At 51.2% G+C, this 12,273-nt stretch overlaps 1 long non-coding RNA gene across 1 annotated transcript; it reads left to right on the top strand.

The window, feature by feature from the left end:
• On the top strand, positions 1-5,685 carry LOC139829265 (uncharacterized). Its single transcript, XR_011741682.1, has 2 exons — positions 1-2,678; positions 4,024-5,685. It is a non-coding gene; the product is annotated as an uncharacterized lncRNA (long non-coding RNA).
• Positions 5,686-12,273: the final 6,588 nt, after the last annotated feature.

Raw genomic sequence — 12,273 nt, forward strand, 5'->3', positions numbered from 1 at the left:
AATCAGGTCGGGCTGCGGGGGGAAGGGCTCCGGCAGAGCCTCCATCCTGTTGTTGCATAAACTTGTTAAAAGAACCCCTCCTCTGTGGAGGCAGCACACATAGGGTATTAGTGTGGTGGAGGAGGCCAGACCTGCGCCCTGGCTACACAACCAATTGGAGCGGAAAGTGAAATCAGATGGTTTAAGTTTTCAGAGGGATTTTTTTTTTTCAGGGGGACTTTTTGAGTCATTGCATTGAGTGCTGGATCTGTGTTAAGGTCGCTCCTGCGCTGGCCGCTCTTGGGTGGTTTGGGGAAGGGAGACAGCGGGGCAGGGGCTGCCACTTCCCCTCTGGTGCTGCCCCGACCCGGCCGTGGACACGGGGGCTTGGGGCCCCGTCGGGGAATTGCAACCCTGCCCCTGCGGGCAAGGGAATGGGCGGTTTGTGGGCAGCTGGGGGTGTCATGAGGGGAGTCTGTCCCCTGCCATGGGGGAGGAGCTATTTGGGGGGACCCCAAGAGCAGCCCCACATGTGCTCCTTCCTCAGCCAAGGCAACCACAAGACCTTTCACTTGCCCTGCTGTACGTACATGGCCAGAAGTGGGATTGGCACTTCCAAGGTGATAGGATTTAGCTCAATTTTGCTCTTGCATTTGGTACCACAAGTCTCTTTTTTTTCTTTTTTTTTTTTTTTTCCAATCAGACAGCAGAGCGCTGGTAAACACCATGCAGAAAAGCCGTATTGTGGGGTTACAAAGTCTAGGCTGTTTAAGGAGCTCTGTCATTCCTTTTAATGGAGCTCACTGACGCAGATCTGGCTTCTGCCAGCCGAGGAAATGTTGCAGCTGAAAAAAGGGTTATTGAAACCCACAAACTAAATATTATAAGCAAGAATCAAATGGCAGGATGTTCTGGAGTGTAATCCCTCCTGATTTCAGGAGAAGGGGAATGTATTGATAAGTGGCTGTGGGTGACAGAATCCCCAAGCTCGCCGGGTGAAAGGTGCTTGGGAAGGTGGTGTTTCAGAGAGGATTATCAGCCCTTACTCTCTGGAGTCTCTCACACCTGGACAGGTTGACTCTTGCATGGAAGCAAGAATCCCCTTTTTCTCTGGACGGATTTGTACAAACTTGCTAGATAGACTTAAGGAGCCAGGACTGGAATGTTAAGAATTTTCCCTCTCTCTTAAAAAAAAAAAATAGAGAGAGAATTAAAAAGGCAACTCTCCCCAGTTTTACAACTATGATAAAATTATTAAATAGGATGGAAAACTCTAAATCAGCCCTCAGCCTACAGCTGTTTCCAAAGTGTTTGCTCTGACCTTTGGTAATAGTGTCAATTCCGCTGCAGAAAATATATTGTAGACTATATAATGTATTTAATTGCAAGATGGCTTTTAAATGGTCTCCTGTCCTCAGGCTAGCGAAATGGCTGTGATCAGGGAAAGGAGGCTGGATTGGAGCTTTGTTGTCCTACTATGTTTTGTGAGGTTGCAACCAACATTTTAAAAACCTGCTTGCCCCAAGTGGCACCTTTAACCACAAGAGAAACAAGAAAACAAACAGCAACAAAGGGAAGGGGAAATGGCTCCCTAAACTAACCCAGGGAGAACAAGTCTGATCTCCCAAGGAGCAGAGGCCTCCTAGCTCCAGAGAGTCAGCTCACTACTTTATTTATCCAAAAGCTTCATCGTAAGGACACTTCAGTCTGTTTGTCCGCTAACATCAGAAAAGGGGGGTTTCGGCATATAGCAATGACTCCACTACAGTGAAAGGTTCCCACACACACACTGCCAAAAAAAAAGAAAAAAGCAGCGTCCATTATTGAGCAATACACAAAGATACAAAGTGTTATTTCCATGCTAGTCTGGGTGACATTTCCATTTCGTTTCTATAACCGTGATTAAAGGCGAGAGAGGTTTCTAAACTTATCTAGAGATGCTGAGCCTCCTGGTGTATAAATAGCATGCATTTCATAATCTCGTGTTTAAACGTTTATTTTAAAATAACCCCCATATACATTCCAGAGAGTCTTCCTGCTATAGGACATAGTATGACCCAGGCGTTGCATATTGTTTGCAAACTGGAGGAACATTACTGGAGATTCAGTCTTTATTTTTCTTGTCTTGTTAAAAGAAAAAAAAAGGAAGACATGGGGAGTCCTGTGCACCAGTTGGAGATAAGGAAATTTTTGAGACACATCTAGGCTCTCAGCACAGATCCAGAGACATAAAGACAAAGTAATTTAATTGCCTTTGCTTGGAACTTAACTTGTGGCTGACGTTTCTAATTACATCCCTTACCCTCTCCTGCCAGTTGTAGCTTCTGCAACTACTGAAATTCTTAAGTTATGTAGAAATTGTCAAATCGTGCTTCCCTCCCCGCTACTAATGCGTTAGTAATGTCATTTGATGTGCAAATTGTACATTTCCACTGTAAACTCGCCAGTGGGTTTGTCTCTTGGGCCACTGGAGAAATTGTGTGTATTAAGTGTAAGTCTTATTTGAGATAACATCGAGGCTGAAGAGTGGAAAAGACATGGTAAACAATAAACAAAATAGAGGCTGGACGGGAATAGATGGAAAGGTAAGGCCAAGCCTAGTTGTGTCTTTTTTTTATGTTCTCAGTCCAACTGGATGCCGAGGTTACAGGGATTGTTGAGAAGCAGAGTGGCAGGATTAAACCTGGGGTTTTGCCAAGGTAACAAGAATACAGAAGTTTGGTAAAACTCATTCTAAACTCATTCTGAGCCGCTTACAGCAATCTCTGTGAACATGGCCTTTTAATTAGTGCAAGCAAAGGTTAATACAAATAAATAATGCAGAAAAGAGATCCCTTTTTGCTTCCAACAAGCATCACAAAGGATGGGGAGAGGGAGGGGTTAGGGCAGATTGGAGATTTTGTTTATCAGTCCATTAGAAAAACAAACAATTAAGGGAGCTTCCCCTGTTCCCTTTTCTTTGGCATGTCCTTGTTTTTTGGCTGCTTTGGGCAAGTCAGGCAACATCAAAGGGTATGCAGGGCTGCCTTACACCAGCGTGCCAAACGCCAGGGATCTCTAATGGCAGAGACCAGATCAATGTGGCATGCATAAATTAGCCAGGAATCCATGAATTAGGGGATTGTCTCTCTATTACACTCCCATTTAATCCACTGGAAAGCAGGCTGAGGAAAGAGAAGCTTAAAGTGTCAAAATCATGACCTGTTTTGGGATGGCCTGGGAATGAAATTTCCTTCCTCTTCCTCAGGACTCTTAAGTGTTCCTTTGTGACAAAGGCACAGGGGCAGGTTAACTGGGAGCCGGACTGCAGAGGAAGAGTCTAGTTGGCAAAGCAGCCCCGAGGCTGGAGGTGTCCTGCCCCTCCCTAGAAATAATTTCTGTGGCTCTTGGTGTCTTCAACACTAAGCCAGCCGCAGCTGTAGATTATGCTTTCCAGCCTTGGACAGAAAAGGTGCTGGGGAGAGGAGAAGAAAAGCCAAACAAAACGAGCTCGGGCAAAACACGTGTGCGTCTCCAAAGACTGTTTAATCCGTGTGCATCAATGTGAAGTCGGTGCTGGAGGGCCGGCCCTGGAGATCCCGTTTTGCTTTCTAATTTTTGGTGTGTCTTTAATCCCATGATTTCCAATGAAGGGAGGGATATTTTAAAACACTGAGCTCTCCAAGTAGGACAGCCCTAGAAAGGAAGTTCTCTGAGGGCTTGATGCCTGTTACTAAGAAGTTCAAAATACAACTATCAGTTAATCAAATAAATAGCACTTCTCAGCCTGTAGCAGCTAGGAAGCTAATTGACTGAGGTTATTAATAAAGAAGAGAAATTTACACAGAAGGACATGAGAACTGGGGACAGAGGTATAGAAACCTGGATAAAATCTACACTGGAGTTAGATATGTCCTGGGAGAAAGGGGTAGCACCCATGCACAGTTCTTGTGGGATCAGAGGTTTGCTCTGATTCTGCATCCCCACCCTCCTGGGAGCACACAGTGCTGTGATCCATAGGGCAGTGCTCTGCTTTCTAACTTTTTACCCCTTCCCCATTTGCAGGCATGGAATGAAGCTCCCTCCAGTCACCTGCTGCAAGACACATTATCCAGCTTCCTAACCTTAAGGATGAGACCCTATCAATATTGCCTCTGCTTTTGTGATCAGGGTAGTAGTGCAATATTGCTTATAGGGTCTTTTCTTTTGAGGGTTATTCTTCATGGAGAGAAGAAAACCACAGCAGGAAAAAATAATCCTATGTGCCCATCGAGTTAAGGGAAAAGTTGTGAAATGCTGAGTGTTGTTAGATAGGCAAGTAATTGTGCAGAAATGTTATTTGTGACAAATAATCGTGCTATTGTGGTGACTCAGGTTGTGAGTAATGGGCATATTTTTGATGCTATCACACAGAATTCAAAACGGCCTCGTTTAAAATGCACAAGCAGTGATTGAAACTGGAGAAACCCATCATGGCTCCATTTTAAAATAGTATGAGTCCTGAGATGTTTGAAGGGTGCCTATTTTACATAATGATGTAAACACCCACCAAGGGATGGGAGGAGATACATAACCACACTTGCTGTTTCTGTGCCTGATCCCAGCCGGAAAACCAGTGTGGAGCGAAGCTGTGCACAGCACAAAGAGGCCGAGGCTCTAATCCCAACAACCTCGAAACAAAGCTCATGCCTCTGCCTGGCAAGCGCAGCCCGCCAGCTCCAGTGCTGGGCCCTGCTACCCGGGGCTGCTCCGGGGTCGGGCAGCTGCCTCCAGCCCTTCCCCGGAGCCGTTCACTGAGGTACGTGGGAACGGAGCAGGGATGGAGGTGTTAAATCTCCTCTCCGCTTTGTGAGGGATCAGCTGGGGGCTGACAGCAGCCGGGATGGCCGAGTGGGTGGCCCTGCCTTCCATTTCAGGTGGTCCCCGCGGTCCCTTTCGGGACCTCAGGGGCCCAGGGAAAGGGATGGTGGGAGGGGACATGGGGCCGGATCAGGGCGCGGCAGAGCAGCCGCTGCCGCGGGGCTTTCCGAGCAGGTCCCCGGGCAGCGCGGGGCAGCTGCGGCGCGTCTCCCCGCGGCGGCCGGGCTCACCGAGCCGGCCCGGGGGCGTGCGGGGGAGGGCCCGGATCCCTACGGCGGGGCCGTGCCCGCTGCCTCCCCGTGCCGCCTCCCTCGGTTTAACCGCCCCTCCGGCATCATTCCGAGGGGAGGCGGCCAGCTCGGGGACAAAGCCAGGAACCCCCCCAGGCTCTCCCTCCGTGCCCCGGCTGCAGGCCGAGGGGCGGCCGCGGCTGCTGGGCCAGCTCTGGGACCACCGGGCGGGCTGCCCCTCTTTCCCTGTTGCACTACTGTCACGGTCGCAGCGAGCAGTGCAATAATGAAAGGGCGTCAGTGCGCCGGGGAGCGGCGAGAGCCGGGGACGAGCCGGTGACAGCGTGCGGGGACGGGACGTCCCGCTACCCGGCCCCCGAGAGCCACCTTAACGGAGGGAAGGGAGGCTTCGGTTGTGCAACTTTCTTTGTTTAAACACACAGCGGCGGAGAGTGCGCGCAGGGGCAGGGCAAGGTGAGCGGCTCCGCACAGCGGCCCTGAGGCCACGGCTGCTCTGCCGGCCCCGGCCGCGCACCCCCGGCCGCGCACCCCCAGCTGGCCCCAGAGCCTGGGGCAGGACACCCCTCTGCTGTACCCGGCCAACACCCAATAAATAAAGTGACTCCCGCGTCCCCTATCGCTGCCTGTTCTTCCTGGTGGGGTTTCTTGCAGGTCACCACACCCCCCCGTGCCTCTCCAGCAGCCACACGCAGATAAAAATCCCCTCGATGGGTTTTTGTCCAGCGATCCGATGTGCTAATCGCCCATTTGGTCTTTGTGGGGAGAGGCTTAAAACGCTAATAGGAAAACGAGCATCTTCCTTACACTGTGGAGCCTGAAAAACGGGCTGGAGTCATGACCTAGTGCTGGGTTCAGCAATAGGGGGAACGGGTAGGGAAGCAAGTGTGTGGGGTGGGAGGGGAAGGGTGGGCAATAATGGAGATGAGAACAGCGCTCTGCATCTGGAAGCTGCGCTGGGAAGGCCAGGAAATAGCCCTTTGATTATTAGTGGCCATGGTGAAATGGATACTTCTATAAAAGATGGCTGGGGAGGAGTATTTCCTTTAGCAAAGGACCTTTCCACTCTGGCCTTTTCAACCTGCGCTTCTGCCTGGCGCTGTTTCTGCTTCATCATGACTTTTTGCAGAGGAAGGTGAGTGGGGAAAGCAGGCTGACTGTAGGAGAGCGACGCAATCTAATCCCGATGAAAAGGCTTTTACTGTCTATGTCTTATTTCCTATTTATTTTGGATTCTCTCTTTCTTCCATCTCTCACATGCACAAGCAGGTATAAAAGCCGAATCCTTCCCTGTAGTTTTTCTCCCAGGGAAAAGTCAGCCCCCTCCCCAGCTTCACCTTCAGGCTTTGCGCACACAAAATGGCTGCAGCAGCCTGTGGGTGGGCATGGAGAGCTCAGGAAGCTGCTTTTCTTTTTCCCACCCTGCCTGCCCAGGAAGCCCTTCTGCTTTTATTTTCTGTGGCATTTTGCTCTTGCATAGCTCTGTGCAAATCCAAGGGGGTCTCCTATGTGTAAGCTATGCATGGAATGGGAGCTGGGGAGGGAAATGGCCAGTTTGCATGAGAAGGGGACCTGTCGGGCCCCAGTGTTTATTTTTTTGCTGACCTTCTGGGGATATGGTCAGTGAGAGCTGTGACAGCTGCTGGAAGCGGCAGGGGCTTTGAAGATTGTGAAGGTTATGACCTCGAGGCCCCTTTCCTCTCTCTGTCCCAGGAGCTGCTGAGTCAATCAGGGAAAAGAGGAGGTGAAATGGGGGCTGCTCTTTAGCCATTTTTCAATCGCTGAATGAAACAGGAAAGGACAAATGCAAGAAGAAAAAAAGAGTGATTACTTCCACTTTGGTGCATTACTGAGAAGGGGGAATCTCTCTTTGGCAAAAGATTATAACAATAATGGGAAACCACTGTGCTCCTAAGATCCAGCACCTTGAATAAAGGATTTAACTGGGCAAGGAGCTGATGGCAGATCAGTAACAGTAAATTAGAGGGAAAGCCTACAAATTCCTCCTGGTTCAAAGCAAGAGGAAATCTACCTCTCACTTCTACCTGATACCAGCTCTAGATGTAGCAGCGGGAAACATTCCCAGTTGGCCCAGCAGCTCCCAGCATCTCCTTGACCCTACACTAACACATCTGCATCTTTGCTGAGCTCAGCTGAACCCTGTGGCTGAGGTTGCAGAGGCCACCGAGAACGAGTGCACCGCACATGCCGAAATAAAGGGACAAAGTACATTGTGCGGGGCTTTATCCTTGGTGGGCATGTGCTTTCAAATGGCACAAGTTCCCTTGGCAATCCGCACCCCTAGGCAGCCCACGAGAGGGCTCTTACCCAGCTCCAGAGCCCTCTCTAAGCCCAGTGAGTGGGGTTTAAGCCTTTTTCACCTTCTGGATAACATGATCCTATGGATCTTTCCTTTTAAAATAGTAATCAGAACAGCAAACAGAGCAGCCAGCTTCGGTTGACCAATACACAACAGAGGCAAAGAAGGCAAACAGCAGGCTTTTCAGTTAGTTTACACAGGGGGCACTTAAATACTGTATTGGTTACATAATACCATTTGGGGGTTGGGGTTTTACACGTTCTTCTACTAAATATATCTGTGAGATTTGTTTTAAAGTGATCAACATAAATCCAGCCACAGCTTTGAGGGGAAAACTCCTATGATTAGACCTAATACCTCTAGGTAGCTCAGTGTATTTACTGAAACCTAAGACACAACAGATTTTTTTCCCCAACCTGCTGGTCAGCACTGCACTCGGCTGCAGTGGAGGGCAACTGCTGCCTCCAGAAAGGCTGCTGTGGACACAACCACTTCCCTGCAGGAAGCACAAGCTGCTGGTTTTCAGGGGCATATCCTGCCACTGCTCCACATCCAGTCCTCAGGATTCATCCCAGTGCGGAATGAAGACAGGATACGTTCTGGCAGTTATGACAAACTAAGTGCTGAGAAGGAAGCTGAGGCACACATTAAAAAAAAAATCTATTCCGAACTGCAATTGATTAGGAAAAAAGTATTCAGTGTTAATTCCTCCAGAGGACCCCATTCACAGGGGATACCTGAAAGTATATTCTGTTCCTGATAAGCCTTCCTGTAAGCATCCTGTTCCCATCCAACGGGAGTAGCAGGTGGTCAAACTGCTCCACTAGAGGCTTGACAATGGCATTATCCACCCAGCTTCTCGGCTGAAGCCTGGCTCAGTCTGCACACAACTTCTGAGACTCCAGCTAAACCCTTTCTGGGAACAGCAAGCTTCCCCAGGCAAGGCCTGGATCTAACAGCCATGCATCCTTGCAAAGGAGACATCCCTCTGCTCAGAAGTGAACAGATGGGAAGGCGACTCTTGAAGCATCAGAGCTTTAAAACTGTGCTCTTTCTCTTTAGTGTGTTGTCACCAGAAGCTCCACGGGCAGAGATCTCTGCCATAAGGAGCTAGCAGAACAGCGGGTGAGTGGCTAATTGAGAATGGAAGCTCCTTGGGGCAAACCAAAATAGTCTCTGTGGCACTGCACAGAACTAGGTATGCTGCCTGGGCTTAGCATCAAACATTGACTCAGTAAAAATCCTGCTTACTCACTCACCTGGGAGCCAAGTGAGCCCTTGTCTTGTAAACCTCCTTAGACGCACAGAGTAATCAGATGACAACAATAAGCTGTGGTGCACAGTGCAAACTCAAATGTACCATTTTGCATGAGTGTAATAAGTCGGATATTTTAAAGTGCCACCCTGCTACTACTACAACAAATGGCAAACCCCTGCCTCCCTCAAACACTGATCTGCTGAGAAGCAACCCCATTGCCAGGAGCTGCTACCACTTCACAAGCAGCTCACACAATTAAAATCAAAGGGAGTTAAACCGATTACGAAAGCCACCATCACATAGCACTAGAAGACAAACTGGTTTGTTCCTCCACTGTGAATCCCCCCTCATATTTCAGAACAAGTTCATGGTGACAGCAATCTAGTTTTAAACAGCCCACCAGCAGAAAGTTCTGTTGTTTGGTTTTCCATTTACAGTGGTTACACTTTTTGACACACCTCTAAATTATTATGAAAAATTCAAATAAAGGGAGGGTCTGCTCTGACAGAAGCAGAAAATGAAAGACTTCCTGATCTGAAGGAAAAGGGGACCTCTCAACAGCCCTGTAGAAATATGGAGGCCACCTTCACATGCAAGCTAAGGTTTTCTTGCTGCCTACCCCCAAACACCAAGGGATTAATTTAGGGCATTTATGGAAGCGTTTGGAGTAAGTAAAAGTTTTGGTGTTCCCCTGTTGAATTTCTGGCCAAATTATCCGATCAGAATAAATCCCTTATTCCTCTCCTTTCCCTCTTTTGGCACAAACATCCCTGCTGAAAGGTAAATGTTTACAAGAGAAACACACCAAAACCAACCACTCACTGACCCCCCAAAAGAACACGTCACACATAGACAAAGAAATTAGATAGAGGTGGAGGGAATCAGAATAATATTTAAATCGGGAAAAGTGAAGCCGAACTGTTTTTCATTTGTACCATGTCTAAGGGAGACAGTGGGGTAAGGGGTCTTCGTTAAAGCCTCAACCAGCTGAATGACTCTTGGCACTACGGGAGAAAAACCCTTCACAGGTGGGTTAAAGCGAACAGCCTGCCTACCTCCCTGGTATGGCACAAGCAATAAGACGGTGCCTCTCCAGGGCAGCCGCGCTCCGCAGGGCCGGAGCGGCTCCCCGGAGGGAGACTCTCCCCGCGTTCCGTGCGCTCCCCGTGCCCCGACGGCACGGGCAGCATCCGAGCGGCTGGCGGGCGGGACGGGCAGCGCGGAGCTGCCGACACTGGGAAAGGGTCTCGGTGCCAGGGACTCCTCTCCGGTGCTTAGCGAGGGCCAGTGCACCACAGCCGGCCGAGCCCGACAGCTGCTGCCGGGTGAAACCGAGCTCCGCAAGCGGATTGCACGGGGATTTCGGAGGGTCTCTGGCTCGTGGCTCTTGAAAGGCCCCCGCTGCCAACCAGCCCCGCCGCTTTGTTCGCACGGTTCTGTCCAAAGGGAAGGCGTCCAAGCCGAGGAGCCTCCCTCGCCGAGCTGGAGGGATGCAGAGGGCGGCCGCCCTTCCGTCGGGGAGGAAGGTGTGCTCAAAACCACCGCCTTTCCCTCCGTGGAAGGCTGACGGGAAGAAAAAAAAAAGGTATCATCTCCACCACCCCTAGAAAAATCGGGAGGGGAGGCTCAAGGCAGTGCAAAGGGCACAGTGACTAAAGCCATTTCTCGACATAGACATCTCGAAATATTTTTATTAGCTTGGGGGCACACAATAAGATAGATTGGGGGGTGTGGAGCGAGATACGCAGCAAGAAAGACTTCAGTAAGTATTGCTCAGGCTATTCACTCACGCGTTTCCGATTATTTCTGCCTAAAATAGCCCCGAAATCCAAGCACATCCTTCCCTGGCTGTTCTCTATTGAACTGTAAACCCACTGATAGACATAAATGCCCCGAGGGACCAGCCTGGAGGGAGACCGCTGCTGCTCCGCTCCGCCGGTGCCACCGGGAGAGCCCCGCCGGGGCTGCCCGCAGAGCGGAGCCGCGGGGCTCCACACGCAGCCGGCCGGTTCTGGAAGCGGAAAGGCGGAAAGCACCGGGCGGGGAAGGGCTGATGGGAGCGGGGAACCCGTCACTCCGCAGTGCCAAGCAGGGGCCAGAGCAGCCCCGGGACGGGGGCTGGCTCCTGGCAGGGCACCCAGCCTCCGTCTGGCCGGGCTGCAGCGGCCGTGCCCTCCGCACCCTCCTGCGCCCGGTCGCCCCGAAGCCCCTGGGCGGGCGGGCAGGACCGCACAAAAGCTGCTGCCTTCGAGGAGCAGGGTGGCCGTCGCCATTTTAACCTGCTCCGAATAGGCCCATAGGACGGAGACAGAGGGTGATCTTCCGCCGCGCAGGAAGGACACCGGGGAGGGCAGGGGTTCATCTGCACACCCGGGGCAGGTCACCCAGCCTTCCTGCTGGCTGCCCGGACACCGGCCCTGCGGCCCAGCGCACTGCTCCCAAACAAGGCAAAGAAAACACACCATTTTCTCTTCCAGGTGGGACAACGAGCTACTGACACATTGCTTGGGATCAATCGATTCTGCAGCTAGGAATGGAGTCCTGATCATCACTCCCAGTCCAGTCCCTTAAGCATAGCTCCACCTATTCCTATCGAAAGATCCCTCAGCTTTAGCTAACACTTTACTAGAATGGATCTTTTTCTAGTTTGAGTATTAAGCCATTCATTCAATATGAACCACAGTGTCTCAGAACGAACAACAGATAATAAATTTCCATCGGTTTCTTAAGGCAATAGATTTGAGAAAATGTGATCTAGTGTCAAGGTGATTTTCTGGCAAGAACGGTCTAGACTGGCCAGTTTTCCTGTGCAGAAGAGCGCAGAAAACAGCCTGGAAAGAGAAGCCATTCTGCATTATTGTTTTTCCTCCAAAAGCACCTTTTAATGTAGCATCGCACTCAGCATCAGCCTTTCCAGTGCCGCTCCGTGCAGCATCCCTTCCCCGGCGAGGCCGATGCCGTGACACGCAGCCGGCGGGAGCTCCGCTGCCGGTGCTCGGCTAGGGGGCTCCCAGCCAGGGGCTCGCTACGGGGCAGAGAAGGGGCTGCCGCGCCGGGCAGAGTAGGGCAGAGGATGCTGATGAACCCTGCTCCGGCCAGCTCTCATCGTTCGTCCCCTCCACGCCTGCGCCCTGCCCACGCAGCCCCCTCCCTCCCGCCCGCTCTCCTCCCACCGCCGCCCGCCTACGGGTCCGCGCCCCTGCCCTGCTGGGGACCGCCGGGCTCGGAAACCCTTGTTCTCTGCCACTGACACACATGTTGGTGTTCTGATATTCTCCACATTCGGGATCCCCCTTCTCACTTCCCCGTTCCCGCAGAACACGAGCCGCCATCCCTTAGTGCTGCGGGGAAACACCGTCCATCCGGACTCGCCCTCTGACAGGGCTTTCGGCTGGTGCCGCAGAGGAACCTATAAAAGTTGCATTGTGAAACTTCCAGTCTCCGGAAGGTTTTCAAGGTTTTTCTCCACTACCCACCACAGCAATCTCGGAGCAAGGTGTCCCTTCCACTCCAGCTGCCGCTTCCGAAGTCACAATTCCCTCTTGCTTTTTGGATAGGAAGTCGTGCTCTTCTAGCTGAGAATTTACACCTTAAAAAGCAAATCAATCCATTCTGGCCGGTCCAATCAC

This window comes from Patagioenas fasciata, chromosome 17 (assembly GCF_037038585.1).
Source record: "Patagioenas fasciata isolate bPatFas1 chromosome 17, bPatFas1.hap1, whole genome shotgun sequence".
In the NCBI taxonomy this organism is placed as follows: domain Eukaryota; kingdom Metazoa; phylum Chordata; class Aves; order Columbiformes; family Columbidae; genus Patagioenas; species Patagioenas fasciata.